This window comes from Eurosta solidaginis, chromosome 1 (genome assembly GCF_040869045.1).
Source record: "Eurosta solidaginis isolate ZX-2024a chromosome 1, ASM4086904v1, whole genome shotgun sequence".
Taxonomy (NCBI): Eukaryota; Metazoa; Arthropoda; class Insecta; order Diptera; family Tephritidae; genus Eurosta; species Eurosta solidaginis.
The window spans coordinates 174,369,330-174,387,095 of NC_090319.1; the positions used below are offsets into that span (position 1 = coordinate 174,369,330).

A 17,766-nucleotide genomic window follows, 5' to 3' on the forward strand; every position below is an offset into this window, starting at 1 on the left:
GTGTTCCAAGTAATTTTCTAACTTATTTTTTATAACTGTTTCCATAATTTTTTCATCACATGGTAGTATATTTATAGGTCGCATTTCCTCAGGTTTATACGTATTTTTTATTTTTTTTACTGGTATAATGGTCGACGTTTTCCATCTTTGTGGTACAATGCCCGTTTCCATGCTTTTATTTATAATTTTTGCATAAAAATAAGCTGTATACTCTATTGAATCTTTTAAAACTCCTTCTGATAAAAGATTTTTGCCACCAATTTTGTTCTTGAATAGCCGAACTATTTTGACAATGTCATCTGCCACAACTTTATTAAATTTGAATGTCGAACTGCTATCAGATACGGTTAAATTTAAATCAAAATGTTCGATACTTTGGTTTATTTCTAGAACACTGTTTACGAAAAAAATATTGAGCTCATTCGCAATTTCGATCTTTTCTTCGATTTGCTTATCTAATATTTGAATTTTGTTTATTTCTTGATGATCTTTTTCAGCAAACCATAGCTTTTCCACATTTCTTTGCTATTATTTTTACTAATTAAGATTTTGTTTTCCATATATTTCGCCTTTTTCTTTTTGATAAGTTTTTTGTATCTTTTGTTTATTTCTTTATAATTTTCCCAATTTCCTGTTTTCCTAGACTCATTTAAAAGATTATATTTAAGTTTATTTAATTGTGTAAGTTCATGATCATACCACTTATTCAGAAGTCTTACTTTCACTACTTTTTCAAATGTTAATCCTGTCATACATTGTAGAATTGCATTGTTTACTATGTCTAATTGGGATTCTATACTGGTTGAATCATTTATCACAAAACTGCATGCGCGCAACAAGTTAAGTAGATTTTCTTTATTATAAAGCTCCCATGAGGTAATTGTTTTTGTTTTTCTCATTTTATATGGTGCTGATGTATTAATTTTTATTTCTATCGTTTCATGATCTGATATTTTATACTTGTCCATGTTTTGACAAATAACATCATTCGAATTTGAGTATAGAAGGTCGATTTTTGTTTCAGTTGTATCTGTGATACCTGTGTTGAAGAGTATTTTTTGGCTCATTGCCAAATCATTAAACATATCTGTTAATTTCTTGCTATAGGTGTTGTTGGCATTATTAACGTTAATGTTATAGTCTCCAACCACGAAGCAATTCACACTTAACTCAACTTTTTCCAACAATATTTCATTTAGATAATTTAAGAAGTCAGAATCACTCGTATTAGGTGAGTGATATAGAACCCCTATTTGCCATTTTTTATCGCACTCTTTTAGTTTTATTACGATGCACCAAATGTTATTATTAATGCTGTTATTATATATAACGTTGTATTTCACAGAGTTGTGAGCATATATTAAGACACCTCCTGTGTGTTTGCTATGTGAGTCACATCTAATTACCGTATAGGCATTAATATGTAACTCTGCTTCTCTAATATCACCCGTAGTACATGTTTCCGAGCACAATAGTAACGCAGGTTTCTGCTCCACAATAAGATTTTCTAGTTCATTTTTGTTAGAAATAATACTACATATATTTAAATAGATACATCTCAATTCAAAGTTTTTATTTGGTTGCTATTTCTTCGCTTTTTTGCTCTGCAGATAGCGTATATATGCAGGGCACTTAGTACTATAGGCATAGTGATCCACTTCAACATCTATAACTTTTCTTCTCACCAAGTCAAAGCAGTTAACACATCTTATGATGTTTGAGTTACACTCTTTAACATCATGCTGTTCACCACATTTGCTACATGCTTGTTTAAATGCACAATCACTAGCTTTATGTTGGACACCTAGACATTTAAAACATCTAGGTACATTTATATGTTCAAAAACTCTACAACTGTCCCATTCAACTTTTATTCTCTTCTTCTCAATTAGATGCTCATACGTTTCACAATCTGTTTCTATAATAATATTATAGCTTTCTTCTCTTTTATTGCGATCTTCATAAACCTTAATAATTTTTAACTCTTTATTATCTTCAATATCATTCTGTTTTTTTACACACTCAATATTTCTCTCATCATTTAATTTTGTTGAGAGCCCCACTATTTTTAACGCTCTCCGCTTTTTCGTTTCTCTCAATTTTTCCGTAGTATATTCTTGACCTATTTCTTTGTTTACTTTCTTTTGTACTTCTTCTACTGCTTCACTGTTTTTGCACTCAACTATTATCGCACCTTTATTTATGTTAGTAACAGTCGTGATAAGACCTTCGGTTGGTTCGATTACTTTTTTTAGTGCTTTCTTAGTTTCTTTTGTATTTTTGTTGTTTATAGGTTTAATAACTATTTTGTTTGCGTTTCTTTTTGCCATTTCTGCATATGATGATTTTGCATTTATTTGTTTCCTTTCAGCACGCATTTCACTTAATTTATCGCAGCTGCTGTTCAGACTCTTATGTATGTCAGTTATGAGCTCCTGTTTCAATATTTTGCATCTTTCACTAAATATTTGTTCTATTACTGCATTTATTTCAACTGTAAAGTCATTTTTCATTTTTTGCATTTTATTCGTTATTGCATTCTCCACTAAATCTTTAGCATCTGATCTTTTTAAGTTTTTTTATTCACTTTTTTCAATAATTTGTTTTATTTCAATAAATTTTGTATTTATGTTTGATAAGCTATACTGGTTACAATACCATTTAATATTTAAATTTTTATTTAGAAATTTTAATTCTGCTCTTTTTAAATTGCTACACTTCACACAAAAAACATTATCACAGCCCCCACTGCATGTTAGCGTATCTTCCACTTGCAGTATTTTTGCTGTGTAATCTTTAGACTCTAGCTGAGGCATCATTAAAATTTTATTTATTTTTATTTTTTTTTTATTTTAACAGTCACTGTCTCAATAATTTTTAAGTTTACATATCCAATTTCAATAATTGACTTTTTAGTTTATGTTTAACAGCAATTTATGAGATATATCTTTGCATTTACCACTAAATTTTAGCAAAAGCACAATGCATATAAACAAAGAATAAATGTAGACGATGAAACAATTACAGATAGTAATATGTTTATGGCTTCTAATATTCCATTACGACTAAAAGATGAAGCTTCAGAATATTGGAAAAATCCACGTCCGTAATCAACTATATTGTGCCGCCCGTTATTATTGAACAATTGTGGTGTGTCGCAAACTTGGCAAAGGAGTGGAGGCACCACAATTGTGTTAGGGTTAAATTTAAAAGAAAATAAAGGCGAGAGATATTTCTCGTTACAATATTTGTCTTTATTATAGTGAAAATTTAAATGAGCACAATAATTTACCTTGTATAATAAATGTGGCGGGCTCCTCAGATGGTGTTAGCTGTGGTTCGCTCAACGATCGCTGGAAAAGTAGACGGTTGCCTTGTCGAGGACAACCGTTGAGCCGTGGAAAAAGTCTCCGGTTTTAAGGGGAAGCTTCCCCAAATAGTTGTACCGGCATGTATGTATATGTGTACGGACAACATAACCCTACCTAACGAACTAGTGGTCGATAAAGAGGTGCTATTAGGGTGGCGCGAGTTGATATGAATTTAGGCTTCGGGCCTAAACATGCCGGCCCCCTTGCGAGACGCAACAGCCCAGACTCCGCCCGAGCGGCCCAACCACGACTTATCTTACGACTATATTATAAGCTGAGCGGTGCGCGCCGGACGGCGCGACGGCATCCTCCTTGCCTTCGCCGTTACCTATAGCTAGGACGAGATAAAGGAATGGTAAAGTAAAAGAACACGCATCACATATTTCTTGCCAGTTAACACAGAAATCGATTTCATTCATATTCACATATATAAAGTTTAAAACCACGGAACCCTTCAAAGACGTGTTAGATTGGGTGGGTCCCCGAGAGCACCCATCCAAATATAGTGCTTTGGGCTAGGAGCGAGCCAAACGACGGCGGTAACGTGCCCGGTGTAATTATTTCAGCGTAAACGTCGCCGCCCAGAACGAGGCGGATTGGTGGTGACGCGTAAAATTGTGGATCCGCCAGACGAATATGTTCGTAAGGAGCTGCGACGCTGGTACGACGCCATAAGTTGTGCTGACGCGCCTAAACTCATGGACGCAGACTGCGTGAATCGTCACCGTCTTGCTCTGTCCATATTTGCCTCTAAATCTAATAAAACAGCCGGTTTCGCCGGCGGCGTTGGTTGTCGGCAGTGCTAACTCTCGCGCCAGCCTGCGGTCGATCGTTGTGCGGGGGGAACATGCATCAATGAGTGCACGGATGAGATGTAAAAGCCCCCGGCTTCCACCTTCGCGACCGCAGTCGGCGCCAAAGTAACCATTGGGCGAAGGGTTGGGCCGGCTGTAGTGCGGGCCGGAATGACTCCGCTCCGGAAGGAACTGCTGTGAGGTAGCTGGCGCGGTAGAGTGGCCAGTCGACCGTCTCGGTTTTCTTCGTGGAGATTTCGTACAGCGCGTAGCTGGCGCGAACGAGGGGCCAGTCTACGCTCGCGCTTCTCTTGGTTTATTCGTGGGCGTCGTTTCGTAGGTGGGCGGAAAGGTCGTGATTCCGCTCCACTCTTCTCTCGTCGCTCGTGGGCTAGTAGGGGTCGGAATCTGTCTGATGGGACTATTTAGGTGCCCGTTCCCCTCCCGGATGGTAAAAGTTGCTCGTCAGTAAAGGCCGACTCGGACGCGTGGAGAGACAGCGCCCCATCCATCGTCCCGTCGTCCACCTCTTGCATAGTGGCCATCCGCTCATACCCTTCTTCCTCTTCTTCCATGACCAGCTGGTTCCAGCTCTTCGGCGGCTCTGGCTCGGACGACAAGTCCTCCATCGACAGGTACAGCGTGGTATGATGGTTGCTACCACATTTTTGGCACCTGCCCTGACTCGTGCAGTCTCGGGCACGATGTACCATTGAAAGGCAATTTTGGCAGTACATGGCCTTTATAATTTCGCGCAGTCGTTGCAGCGGGGACTTCGCGCGGTATATCGGGCATGACCTGATGGGATGTTTCGCGTCGCATACAAGGCACGGATTTGGGTAACGAGCGACCTGGCGTTCGGTCCTCTTTCGTAGCGAAGCGTAACGAGTCATTCTATTTAGAGAAGATGGAATAAAAATAAAGGGAACTTTTTGATTTATTATGACTATGTTACGCGTTCGGCGGAGAGTAAGCCCCAATTATATTATCGGCGCTATTGATATTTCGCGCGTGAGTCGGGTGAAAGCATGTCTAGATGCCTACGAGAATATATTCATTTCGCGTACGTTATGCTCGTAGCCTCTTTCCCCGCACGTTATGTGCCTGGGTCTTTAGTGCCTTATTCTGTTTATTTTTGTGTCATCCGGTAGCGCTTCAGCTAGTCAGGCATACTAGTGCAGCAGAAAAATGGACATTTAAGTTGCTTGGTACTCACATTTTGGTACCGAACCAGGTAGAGAGTGTATAATGTGGGATCTTTCGAGTCGTTATTTGCGTTGTTGGTGCTAAAAACCAACAACTTTCCTGCCCGCCACAGAAAAAAAAATGTTTGGTCAGCAAAATTTTATGCTATATAAAGAAAAAATAAAAAATCTTCGTTTTGGACGAGGAGAAAAATTTGTCGAAGAAACCATTCTTTTGTATTGCCCTTCGACTATTTGTTCAACTTTTCCCCAAGTACGCTTGTAGTCCGGTTTTAATGATGGTCTTTATTAAAAGGCACGGTTCCCGAAGTGTATTTGGCTCCGATACCGATTTGCCAGAAACGGGTTTTTGGGTACCCGTTTGCATCTTTTTATGCATCCCTAATATAATGTACATTTAACACTCGGCATATATATGTACATACGTTGGTATAAGTATATGGACAGTCAGTGCGCGGACTACCGCATTAGTAGATTTACTAACCTTTTGACCCATTTTCATTTTCTACTACTACTCCCACCGACGCCCAAAATCTACCAATATTTTCAGTATTTTCGCATTGAGAACCAATACTGTGATCATTTTGTAAAGTATTGAATTGCCGAGGCCACCCAACTAACATTAGGAGGCGGTACTGACCAAATCAGTCAATTTTGAAAATTTGTGAAGAAATTAAACAGGAGATAAATTTTTGATTAGAGACATATAGTAACTGAGCACGCGTATATTTTCTGCGCTATTTTGCTCAGTTTTTATTTTATTATTTTTTTTTTTTTTGGGAATAATTTGAACGACAAGAAGAAGTTTTACGCAAACGATAACATGCTGAAATCGGTTATTTTGCGGCAGTATTTTTGGTATATAATATAAACCGTAGTTATTGTTTTCATGAAACTTCTACTACCATTTTCCGTCTCCCAACATTTTGCTTTTAAAAAAGTCCGTGCACTGATAGGTATTTACTAGCAGAAAGACAAAAAAATTGTACACATTCATACACACCCGTGTATAGAATGTAAATTCCTCTGAATTGAAGCAAACGGGACTAATCGAAAGATTTATTCCGTTGCTTCATTCTTTCATTTTTTACGCATGGTGAAGTACGCTTGGCTAAACATGGTAAGTAAAGTGCAATATTTTCTTTTATCCATTATTATAAATCACGTTTCTTGTATTTTTTCCCATTATTAATTAATTTAATTTTTATTTTTCAGGTGGATGGTGTGGATATCCCGGAGTTGGAGCGATGGAGTATCGACCCTTTTTTTTGGTTTTTGATCGTGTGTACCGGCATCGCAAAAGGGGTGCTCCAACTGCGGCGTCGGCCGCGCCGTCAGTTGTCACACTTTTGCGATGCCCATTGATGCATGCACTAATGGCTTTTTCTCTTTTTCGTTGCAGATTTTGTCATGGATATTTTTTGGGCACAGCAGATCCTAATCGTGAAATGGTGAAATGGGTTCATGCCACAAATACCCAGAAATGTATACGTGCTGGTGGTAAACACAATGATTTGGATGATGTCCGCAAAGATGTTTACCATCACACTTTTTTTTGAAATCCTCGGCAATTGATCATTTGGGGGTTACAAAAAAAGAAGTATGCGTAAAGCATTGGACCCATTCAAAGTATTTGAAAGCCAAAATGAGCTGAACCCTCGTATGGAAATTTTAGCTAAACTCAACACACTTGTTAAGCAATGGGTCAAAGATGTCTCAATGGCAAAAAATGTGACAGCTGAAAGCCAATGTACATCGACGTGTCAAACAATCAAAAGTTTTTATAAATCCGGTTGGAATTGTTTATTAAAAACTATACTTTTTTTTTTAATTGTAAAACTTAAAGATTGCAAAGGCGTAAGGGATAGAACGGCAAAAATATGGTTTTGGCGGATTTAGGGCGAAAGATAACATCAGCGATCCGATGGCTAAGTAAGGCGACGGTCATCAATGAGGAGGTACTAAATTCTATGCTGAAAGAAATGTGCGCAGCTTTACTTGAGGCTGAGGTAAATATACGCTTGGTAAAGCAATTGCGTGAAAATGTAAGAGCCGTCATTGATTTTGAGGAAATGGCTGGTGGATTAAATAAACGACGCATGATACAGTCAGCTGTTTTCAAGAAACTGATCAAACTGGTCAATCCGGGAGTGAAACCTTATCAGCCAGTCAAAGGGCGACCCAATGTTATTATGTTCGTCGGCTTACAAGGTTCCGGCAAGACTACTTCATGTACTAAACTAGCCTATCACTATCAAAAACGCAATTGGAAATCTTGTCTTGTATGTGCGGATACCTTCCGCGCTGGTGCTTACGATCAGATTAAACAGAATGCAACAAAAGCCCGAATACCGTCTTATGGTAGTTATACAGGAATCGATCCCGTGGTTATTGCTCAAGACGGTGTAGAAATGTTTAAACGCGAAGGTTTCGAAATTATCATTGTTGACACATCTGGTCGTCACAAGCACGAAGATTCTTTGTTCGAAGAAATGTTAGCTGTATCGAAAGCTGTTTCGCCAGATAATATAATATTCGTAATGGATGCTTCTATAGGTCAAGCTTGTGAGGCTCAAGCGAAAGCATTCAGAGATAAGGTGGTTATATATTCTGTCATTATTACCAAGCCGGACGGGCACGCCAAAGGTGGAGGTGCTTTATCGGCAGTAGCATCTACGAATTCACCTATAATTTTTATAGGAACAGGTGAGCATATTGATGACCTGGAGCCATTCAAACAAAACCATTCATTAGTAAACTACTTGGTATGGGCGATATCGGGGGCCTCATTGATAAGGTCAACGAACTGAAACTGGATGGAAACGAAGAGCTCCTGGAAAAGATTAAGCATAGTAAATTTACAATACGTGATATGTATGAACAATTTCAAAACATCATGAAAATGGGTCCATTCTCTCGAATAAATGATTCCTGGTTTCTCACAAGATTTCATGACCAAAGGCGGTGAACAAGAATCAATGGCACGCATTAAAACGTATGATGAACATGATGGATAGTATGTCGGATGGAGAACTAGATAGTCGTGACGGTGTCAAGTTATTCACAAAACAGCCGACGCGTTATGTACGAGTGGCTCAAGGTTCGGGTGTTCTCGAAAAGGAGGTGCGCGATCTTATTGCCCACTATACCAAATTCGCAGCAGTGGTGAAAAACAATGGGCGGCGTTAAGGGCTTATTCAGGCAAGGCGACATGACGAAGAACGTTAATCCAGCACAAATGGCGAAATTAAATCAACAAACGTCGAGAATGATCGATCCACGTATGTTGCAGCAAATGGGCGGAGCGGAGTTGGTGGTAAGTTAAACGCCTGGTTGAAGTATGCAAGTGTTAGGTTTTAGCAAGAATTACTTCTTAAGAAAGTCTTAGCAAACAAAGAAAGAGCCGTTCATGTGCAGCATTATGTTAGGCACACCTATTTGTCTCATTTTTAAAAACCCGTAAACGTAATTTCTGTTCTTTTCTTATTCGGATAAATTTTTATTCACAATTTTGTAAACTTTAAACAACTTAATATATTGAAAATTTAGTCGAAATTAGGACTGCATCAGCTGGCCAGATTTATTTTGTAAGAATAATTGCACTCTCCCTGTATTATGGATATTTCTAAAGCAACAAAAGCAAACAAACTTAATTTATGTCAAACATATTTTAGAGTGGGTTTGGCATGTCTGCCTTTTGTGTGGGCCATTAACGTTTTCTGGTTTTTCGACGAAGCATTTCGAGTGCCATCTTACCCAGAACAAGAAAAAATAAGAAAATATGTGATCATGTCACTGATAGGCGCCTTACTTTGGACGGCAATCATAATAAGCTGGGTTGTCATATTTCAAACCAATCGTGCTGAATGGGACGAATTCGCCGACCATATAAGCTTTGTAATACCCGCGGGAAGGGCCTAAACGGGAAAGACAATTCTAACTACAATTTAGTATGGTATTTTATTAACCTTTAACAGGCGATTAAACTGTAATCATAAGTATTTCTATACATTTTAAACAAAAAAATTAAAAAGTAACAAGAAATCAATTAGGATCTTCTGCTGATTCAATGCTAACAAATAATTATAAAATAACACGTTTGAGGACAGTGAAAAAATTATGTAGTATAAAAAAAACTTGATAACGATCAGTTTTCTATACATTTCCTTTGACGGCAAAGAAATGATTTTTTCATAGCCTTATATTAAGTTGTATTGGATATTCATTTAATAGAAATGGCTGCTTAAATAATAATAAACCTAGAACAACATAAATCATTGCATATTAGTTTATTTAATATTACAAGATTTTGAACTTGAGCGTACAAAGGACTTGAATGTAGACCTGACCGAGAGTATTCAAAATTTCACAGACCACATCATACAACATGGGGTAAACATAAAAATGCTGAAGCACGGAATGAATATTGAGGCGCGGCATGTAAAGCGTGAAGCACTGTCACAGTAGATAGATACGGACTTTTTGAAGCGTGAACGTAAGTCCATGGAACAACACACCAATTTTAATAACGCAGTTTTAGCTAATCGTAAACGTTTGTCGACCGAATTATCTGCAACACAGCAACAGAAAGATGGTACTACTAAAAAAGGTCGTGTCAGTGAATCTCAGAGACCATTCCACGTATGTGGACTGATTCACGTACACGTATGTCAAGGTCAAGCACAATAGCTTACTGTTAGTATAATTTGTAGCCTAAAATATATATCGTCGGTGAAAGTTCCAACCAACTGTTCTTGTTGTTGTATTCTTTGAGTTTTTGAAGTGATTATATCAAGTCGCCTCTAAGACTGTCGGCTTACTACCGGGCTATGGGATTATTTTAATTTTTTTTTTTTGGTATTAAGGCCCATCTATAGTGGACAACTTTTTATATGTGGTTTGAGCTTTCATAGACGATATAAACGTATTTACATAACTGAATATGTGCGATGGAAAACTTCATATCTCCTTTTCAATATAATTAGGTGTCATTAGCTTCCTTGCAAAATACGCGACGCTTATGTGCCCCCATAATTCCTTGCGGAGGTTAGGAAATCAATGAAAATTGATGAGAGCATGGATCCGGAAGTACCCAATTTATCTGGTGGTGCACTTTAACGAGGTACACATTCATTCACAACACGCAACTATCAACCAATGAACAAAAAAGAGGGTGAGTTTAGAACTTGAATTAGTACTAATGTAGATGCTCACATAGTCCGATATGTATAAGCATCTAGGTTTGCATTTTAACTTGTTTTATAATTTGTTGCCAGTTTTTTTCACAAAAGTTTTTGTTTTTGCTAATTTTTCGATTTTTTCATTGGAAAACTCGAAAATTTATGAGTAGAAGAAAGTTTTTGTACAATTGTGCATGCATTTTTTCTTTACCAGTTTTTTCACAAAAGATTTGGGGTGATGGGATGAATTTTCATAAATTCTGTTGGCCGAGTGCCTTTGACCGAGTGCAGATGCATTATGTGGCAGATCATGGATCTGCGTTAGGGTTTTGGTGTCCTCGCTCTGGGGAGTGAGTGAATTTGGGTTTGATTTTTTTTTTTAATTTAAAAATTGAATGGGCCGGATAATGCCTTTGGTATCGGTGACAGATGCGGATCTGAATTAGGGTGGTTGGTTGGCCTCGTTCCGGGTGAACGAGAGCTGGGGTTGATTTTTCTGAAAGGAGGGATGTGGAGGAACGGAATGATTGTTAAGAGGAACTCGTGGTCCTCTCACAATCTATCTACATAGGAAGAATGACCAGTTTGACCAAAGGTCGTCTGACTTGACCCTTCTCGGTTATGAGGTCGACTACACGTACTCGGTTATCTTCGTCGGGGTGTCCGTTGACGACTCTACCTAACCTCCATTCGTTGGGAGATAAGTTGTCCTCTTTGATGACAACTAGGTCTCCCACTTGTATATTTTGTTTTGACTGTTTCCAATTCACTCGTTTTTGAAGTTCGGAAAGGTATTCGGTTTTCCATCGCCGGCAGAAGGTTTGATGGAGGGCCTTGAGCTTCTGCCATCTATTTATGATGGAGGCAGGACTTTCGTTCGCATCCGGTTCTGGTGGCGCCAGAAGATGGCTGCCAGTTAGGAAATGTCCTGGGGTTAGTGGCTCCAGGTCCGTTGGGTCATTGGACGCCGGGCTGAGAGGCCGTGAATTTAGGCATGCCTCGATCCGGCACAAAAGGGTTTGGAACTGGAGATCTGGAAGCTCCAACAAAGTTCGTACCATTGTCGGAGTAGATGTTTTTCGGACATCCTCTTCTCGCGATAAAACGCGAAAAGGCTGCGAGAAAGCATGGGGTGGTTAGGCCACTAGTGGCTTCTAGGTGGATGGCCTTAGTGGAGAAACAGACAAATAGGCATACGTAGCCTTTATACAGTCCAAATCGCCTACCTCGGTAGCTTTTGATGTCGAAAGGCCCCGCGAAATCTACCCCGGTATTAGTGAACGCGCGAGTAAAAGTAGTACGTTCGCAGGGAAGGGTAACCATAAGATGAGACTGCGCCTGCTTCCTGTGAATAATGCAGGTTTTGCAATTGTGGATGATGCATGATCATTGTCTTGACATTCGGAATCCAATACTGGGTGCGAGTAAGGTGGAGCATGAGCTGGTTCTCGCCATGAAGGGAATCATGATGAATCATCATGACTGCGAGCGCGAGATAGCCTGCAATTGTAAGGCAAGATGATCGGATGCCCCTCTTTGTATGACATGTCTTTTGAAGCCCCTAGACGCCCTCCTGTTCTGATAATGTCATCTTTGTCGATGTATGGGTTGAGTGACAGGATTTCACTCTTTCTATCAATAGGTTCCCTATTTTTTAATTTTAAATATTCTGTACCGTAAAATTGTTTCTGGCAGACTCGTATTAATACTTGAGCCGTTGCCTTAATCTCATCGGCTGAGATTATGCACGACTTTTCTTGGAGCACTGCTTTAGTTTTAGGATGCGTTCTTTTATAGAATCTCCTAACATAAGAGGATTTTCAAAGCTCGTGGTAAATCTGAAAATCGGTCAAGAATATCTATATGATCTACCCTTGTCGTGGCATATGATTGCGCCCTCTTTTCCTCAACGGACGTGTTGTAATCGGCGTCTTGTGCTGGCCAGTGAGAATTGTCTTCTTATAGCCAAGAAGGACCCTGCCACCACAACGAATTGTTGACCAAATCTGACGCTAGTAGACCTCTGCTTCCTAAATCTGCTGGGTTAGATTCCGAGTCAACGTGAAGCCAGTCCTTGTTACCGACCATGTCGAGGATCTTGGTGATTCTATGTGCGAGGAAGGTTGACCAAGTACAGGGTGGCTTGCGTATCCATGCGAGTACGATGGTTGAATCCGTCCAGAGGTGAACTTTTACTGGTCCCCAATGAATGTTTCGGAATATTGATTCCATCATTTCTGCGAGCAGCACGGCGCCGCAAAGTTCTAAACGTGGTAGCGAGATGGTTTTAACTGGAGCTACTCTGGTTTTTGCTAAGGGTAAGTGTATGAAAAACTGATCGTCTCTTTTTACGCGCATATATACCGCTGCAGCATATGCTTTCTCGGAAGCGTCACAGAAGCCGTGGATTTCTATTTCGCCTTCCGGGGAAAAATTTACCCACCGCGGTATCCGTATGTTATCTATTTCGCCATAGTGTTGGGTGAAGGTTTTCCACCGTTCTGATGTATTTGGTGAGACAGGCTCGTCCCATCCGGTGCCTTCTAACCAAATATTCTGCATTAATATTTTTGCCACTATGACCATTGGGGCGAGCAACCTTAATGGGTCGAAAAGCTTGGCGATGGCTGACAATATTCCTCGCTTAGTTAAATTTTCCGGATCCTCCAGTCGTCCTGCTTTAAAATAAAAGAGGTCGGAGTGCGCATTCCATCTTATGCCCAATGCCTTCACGGTGCTGGTGTCTTCGAACGCCAGAAAGTCTTCGCATAGTCGATCAGTTTTCGGGATGTCTTTTAGAACTGCCTCCGAGTTTGATGTCCATTTACGAAGTGGAAATCCAGCTGACTGTCGGATTTCATCCCTTGCCTTAATGGTCGATGAAATGGTGTGTCCTCCTGCTAATACATCGTCTAAATACATGCATTCTCGCAGGATGCTCGATGCTGTTGGATGGGAATTTTCAACATCGTCAGCTAGCTGTTGAAGCGTTCTGATGGCTAGGTATGGAGCGCAGTTAACTCCGAACGTTGCAGTCTTTAACTCGTAGAGGCCTATTGGTTCACTAATGTCTTTTCGGAAAACAATCCTCTGAAATTTGGTATGGTTGGCATCCATCCAAATTTGCCTATATATTTTTTCTATATCATTATTGAAGACATATCGATAGAGTCTCCAACGTAGAATAAGAATTGGGAGATCTGCTTGTAGTACTGGACCAGTTAGGAGAATGTCGTTTAGACTGGTGCCATTAGCCGTCGTGCTTGAGGCATTGAAAACGACTCGGACTTTCGTCGTTATACTCTCTGCTTTGACAACGGCATGGTGTGTTGTTTCATCTGCCGCGGCGACACTGCTGATTTTTTTCATATGTCCAAGAGACTCGTATTCTGAGAGTACCCTAATATATTCTTTCCCTAAGTCCGGATTTTTTATTAACCGGGACTCGTTTCGATAATATTGCGAGCATGCGCGCTTAAGGGATCCTCCTAAACTCAACTCTTCTGAGTAGCCTTGCTTGAATGTGAGGGATACTATGTACCTCCCATCTTCGTTTCTTCTTGTTGTTTCTTTATACAGCTTTTCGCAATATGCGACATCTGCATTAATGCTTTTGCCTTTTGGCAAATTTTCTAACTCCCAGAATGCTTTTAGTTGGTTGTCCAGCGCGACTTCGTTGTAAAACGACACTATGTTCTTTGGATTCGGTGCTTCAATACGACCGGTTAGTATCCAGACCGCTTAGTATAATTTGAGGATATATGTCTCCACCAAGTATGAGGTCTACATCTTCATTGACGTAGAACCTCTTGTCTGCCAAAAATAGGTCTGCATAGTCATTGTGTCGATATGGCAGGATGGCAGATTCCCAGTTAGCTTGGTTAAAATTAGAACAGGAGTAGTCAAGCTGAAGCATGGGTCCACTGGTGAACGTAGCTCGATGGTGGATGCCACTTTTACTTGAGCAGATACTGCGTTGGTGATGCCTGGAACTTGGGCATGCATTTTCCTTGCCGGCAAATTGATTCTGCGTTTTAGTCTTTCTATCACGAAAGAGCATTCAGACCCTGAATCAATTAGTGCCCGCGCGGAGAAGTCGGTACCATTATGATTAATGTGTACGCGGCAGCTCCTAGTAGCACGCCTGTGCTGGAATTAGCATGACAGGATTTTACATTCTGGTTCGCAGAAGAATTTGGTTGCCCCGATTCCGCTCTTCTTTGTGCTTGTGCTGAAGTTGACGGGATATTATCCGCGTCTTTAAATGGGTTGCGCCTCGTAGTTTGCTCAACTGTATCGCATGCAGGAGCGTGTGGTGACGAGAGTGGCATTTGGCGCAGTTGTACGAACTGGTGCACCTCGTCACTGTGTGTCCTGGGGATAAGCAGTTCAGGCATCCCCCTGTGGATTTGATGAAGTTGATTCTCTCCACTGGGGTCACATCACAGAATCGGGGACAATTCCGTAACCTGTGTTCAGCTTTGCACATTTTGCAAAAAACCCTTGATGTTGATTTTGAAGTAGATTTTGATACCTTCGTTTGGAAGGCACCAAATCTTTTTATGGGGGTTTCGGTTGGATGCCGAGTATTTGATGGCTTTTGTCCCTTTTGAGCGTTAGTGCCAGTAAAGCTAGACACTGTTTCCAGTGTCTGAAACCTATTTGATAGAAATTTGTCCATATTTTCCCATTTAGATATGTCCATTTTATGGTCTATGCTTTGTTCCCATAGAGCCAGGGTACTTTCCGGTAACTTTGTCGAACACAAATATGTTGATATTGCATCCCAATTGGATGTGTCGATTTTGTGACACTTGAGGGACGATAGACAATTGTTTATATCGTTATGTAATTTCTTTAACGCGCTCCCACACTCACTCTCTACCTTCTTTAAATTAAAAAGAATTTGTAATAGCGTGTTGACTAATATAAGCTTGTTTTCATATCTTTCGCACAGGTTTTTCCAGGCCATATCGAACCCATCATTTGTTAGAGGGCATTTTTTTACAATATCTTTGGTTTCGCCCTGTGTCTTGTTGTTCAGACGGAATAGTTTTTCCACCCCCTGTAGGTCGGAATTATTTATGTATATGGCCGTGAACAGGTCACGAAAGGTTGGCCATGATAAATAATCGCCTTTGAAAATCTCCATGTCGCAAGGAGGTAGACGGATCTTACGTCCGCGAGGTGCGGCTGGGGGTGCTTGCTCAATGATAGCACTATTTTCTACTTTTTTATATTTTTCTGCCTCAGCAGATATGGTGGATGAGCATCGCATGTAAATAGAGTAGGTAGTCATATGCTTTTTCCGGATGGCCAACACATCATTTGCGTCGACATCGTCTGATCCCATCAGTGAGTCAAACACAGACTTAACCTGCATCCATAAGGAGCGCAACTCTTCTTGTTGTATCGCAAGAGTGTGCTTATTATGATTTTCCTCTGGAATAAGGCTGTACTGTTTCTCAAACTCTGTGATTACCTCAGCTGATCGGACATAATTTTCCATTTTTTCAACAAATTATTCCTACCCAACTAAAAACCAAACTAAACTTTTGAACAAAAATGGAGACAATGTTTTAAAAGATCGCTTTTATTTATGAAGGTAGGTCAGACTTGGCAGACTTGTCTGATTTTTTAGGACAAACAAAATTTTCAAAGATCTACTCGCCACCCAAACGTATATGTATTTATGTGTATGTATAATGACTTTGTGTTAATTACGGTGTTCTAGTAGATTGTGCGCAATTTATGTGGTTTGGGTCAGACTTGGCCGAATCGTCTGATTTTTCCCAGGGAAGAATAAAACACCCGTGTGGCTTACCCGCCACCAGCACGCAAATTTATATATGTATGTATGTATGGTTGTGTGTGTTAATTTATTTGTAAGGGGTTGTGGCTCAGATAAGGAGCAAAGTGCAGAGTGCGCGATATAATTAAACGTCTTGACCTAGTGAAAATTACCAGTGGCAAAATTTGTCAAACTAAATTATTGTGTTCGTGAGTGGATATACGTGCAGAGTCACTGTAGTTGCTTTCAAGAAAATATTTGGTGCTTTTTAAAAATTGGGTTATGGTACACTTGTGTATCAAATTGCCGTGGTCGGGATACTCCGGATCGACACACGGTAGGGGGAAAGCAATTGCACAAAACAAAAATTGAGGCACTATATCGCACAGACTTCACTGATAATTTTCACTTTCCACTGTTTAGTGGTTCGGAGCACTCGCGGCACTTTTTAAATAAAAAACTAAACAAAAAAAAAGTGGCAAGAAATATATACACTTACGTACGTAGCTGCGTGAAGTTTGTAGTGATTTGTATTGCACGAGTATACCAAGGATGAATTAAAGTACCACCAGTAATGTGTCACCAGATGATTTTTTTGAAAATTGTTGAATAACGTTGATAACGCGTATCACCAAAAAACTGTGGCTGCTGCATGAAGGAGTGTTTGTTGTGGATGATGCAGGTTACCACCAGTAATGTATCACCAATATGATTTTTTGAAGACTTGTTGAATAACGTGCGTATCACCACGAAACTGTAACAATACCACCAATAGTGTATCACCAGGAAGATTTATATAAAAAATGCAGTGTCTGTCGACGTTGAGAGTGCCACGCGTACTGTATCACCAAGATGATTTGTGACAAATTCCAAAGACGTGTATAACTCCGCTCAATGTGTATAGATTGATTTTTTGATATTGGTTGTAGCACCAGGATCATTTTTGTCAAAATTTTGCGCAATGTGGACTGTATATGTATATAGGTGTTGGTTCCTTGTTACGGGGAGAAAGGACCATGAACAATTGTGGTGTGTCACAAACTCGGCAAAGAAGTGGAGGCACCACAATTGTGTTAGGGTTAAATTTAAAAGAAAAGAAAAAGAAAGGCGAGAAATATTTCTCGTTATAATATTTGTCTTTATTATAGTGAAAATTTAAATTAGCACAATAATTTACCTTGTATAATAAATGTGGCGGGCTCCTCGGACGGTGTTAGCTGTGGTTCGCTCAACGATCGCTGGAAAAGCAGACGGTTGCCTTGTCGAGGACAACCGTTGAACCGTGGAAAAAGTCTCCGGTTTTAAGGGGAAGCTTCCCCACACAGTTGTACCGGCATGTATGTATATGTGTACGGACAACATAACCCTACCTATGTACACATATACATGCATGTGGGCGAACTAGTGGTCGATAAAGAGGTGCTA

General features: G+C 40.0%; 1 long non-coding RNA gene and 1 pseudogene across 2 annotated transcripts in view; one reads left to right on the top strand and one right to left on the bottom strand.

The window, feature by feature from the left end:
* LOC137239881 (uncharacterized) overlaps window positions 1-17,766 on the bottom strand; it is a 223,553-nt gene that overhangs the window by 19,552 nt on the left and 186,235 nt on the right. Inside the window, exon 1 of one of the 2 annotated variants that reach the window (XR_010949524.1) lies at window positions 16,841-17,555. The exons of the other annotated variant lie outside the window; for it this stretch is intronic. This is a non-coding gene — a long non-coding RNA (uncharacterized lncRNA). Of the gene's footprint in view, window positions 1-16,840; window positions 17,556-17,766 lie in introns of those variants that run through there. 2 annotated transcript variants of the gene reach the window in all.
* On the top strand, window positions 7,251-8,695 carry LOC137238715 (signal recognition particle subunit SRP54 pseudogene; annotated as a pseudogene).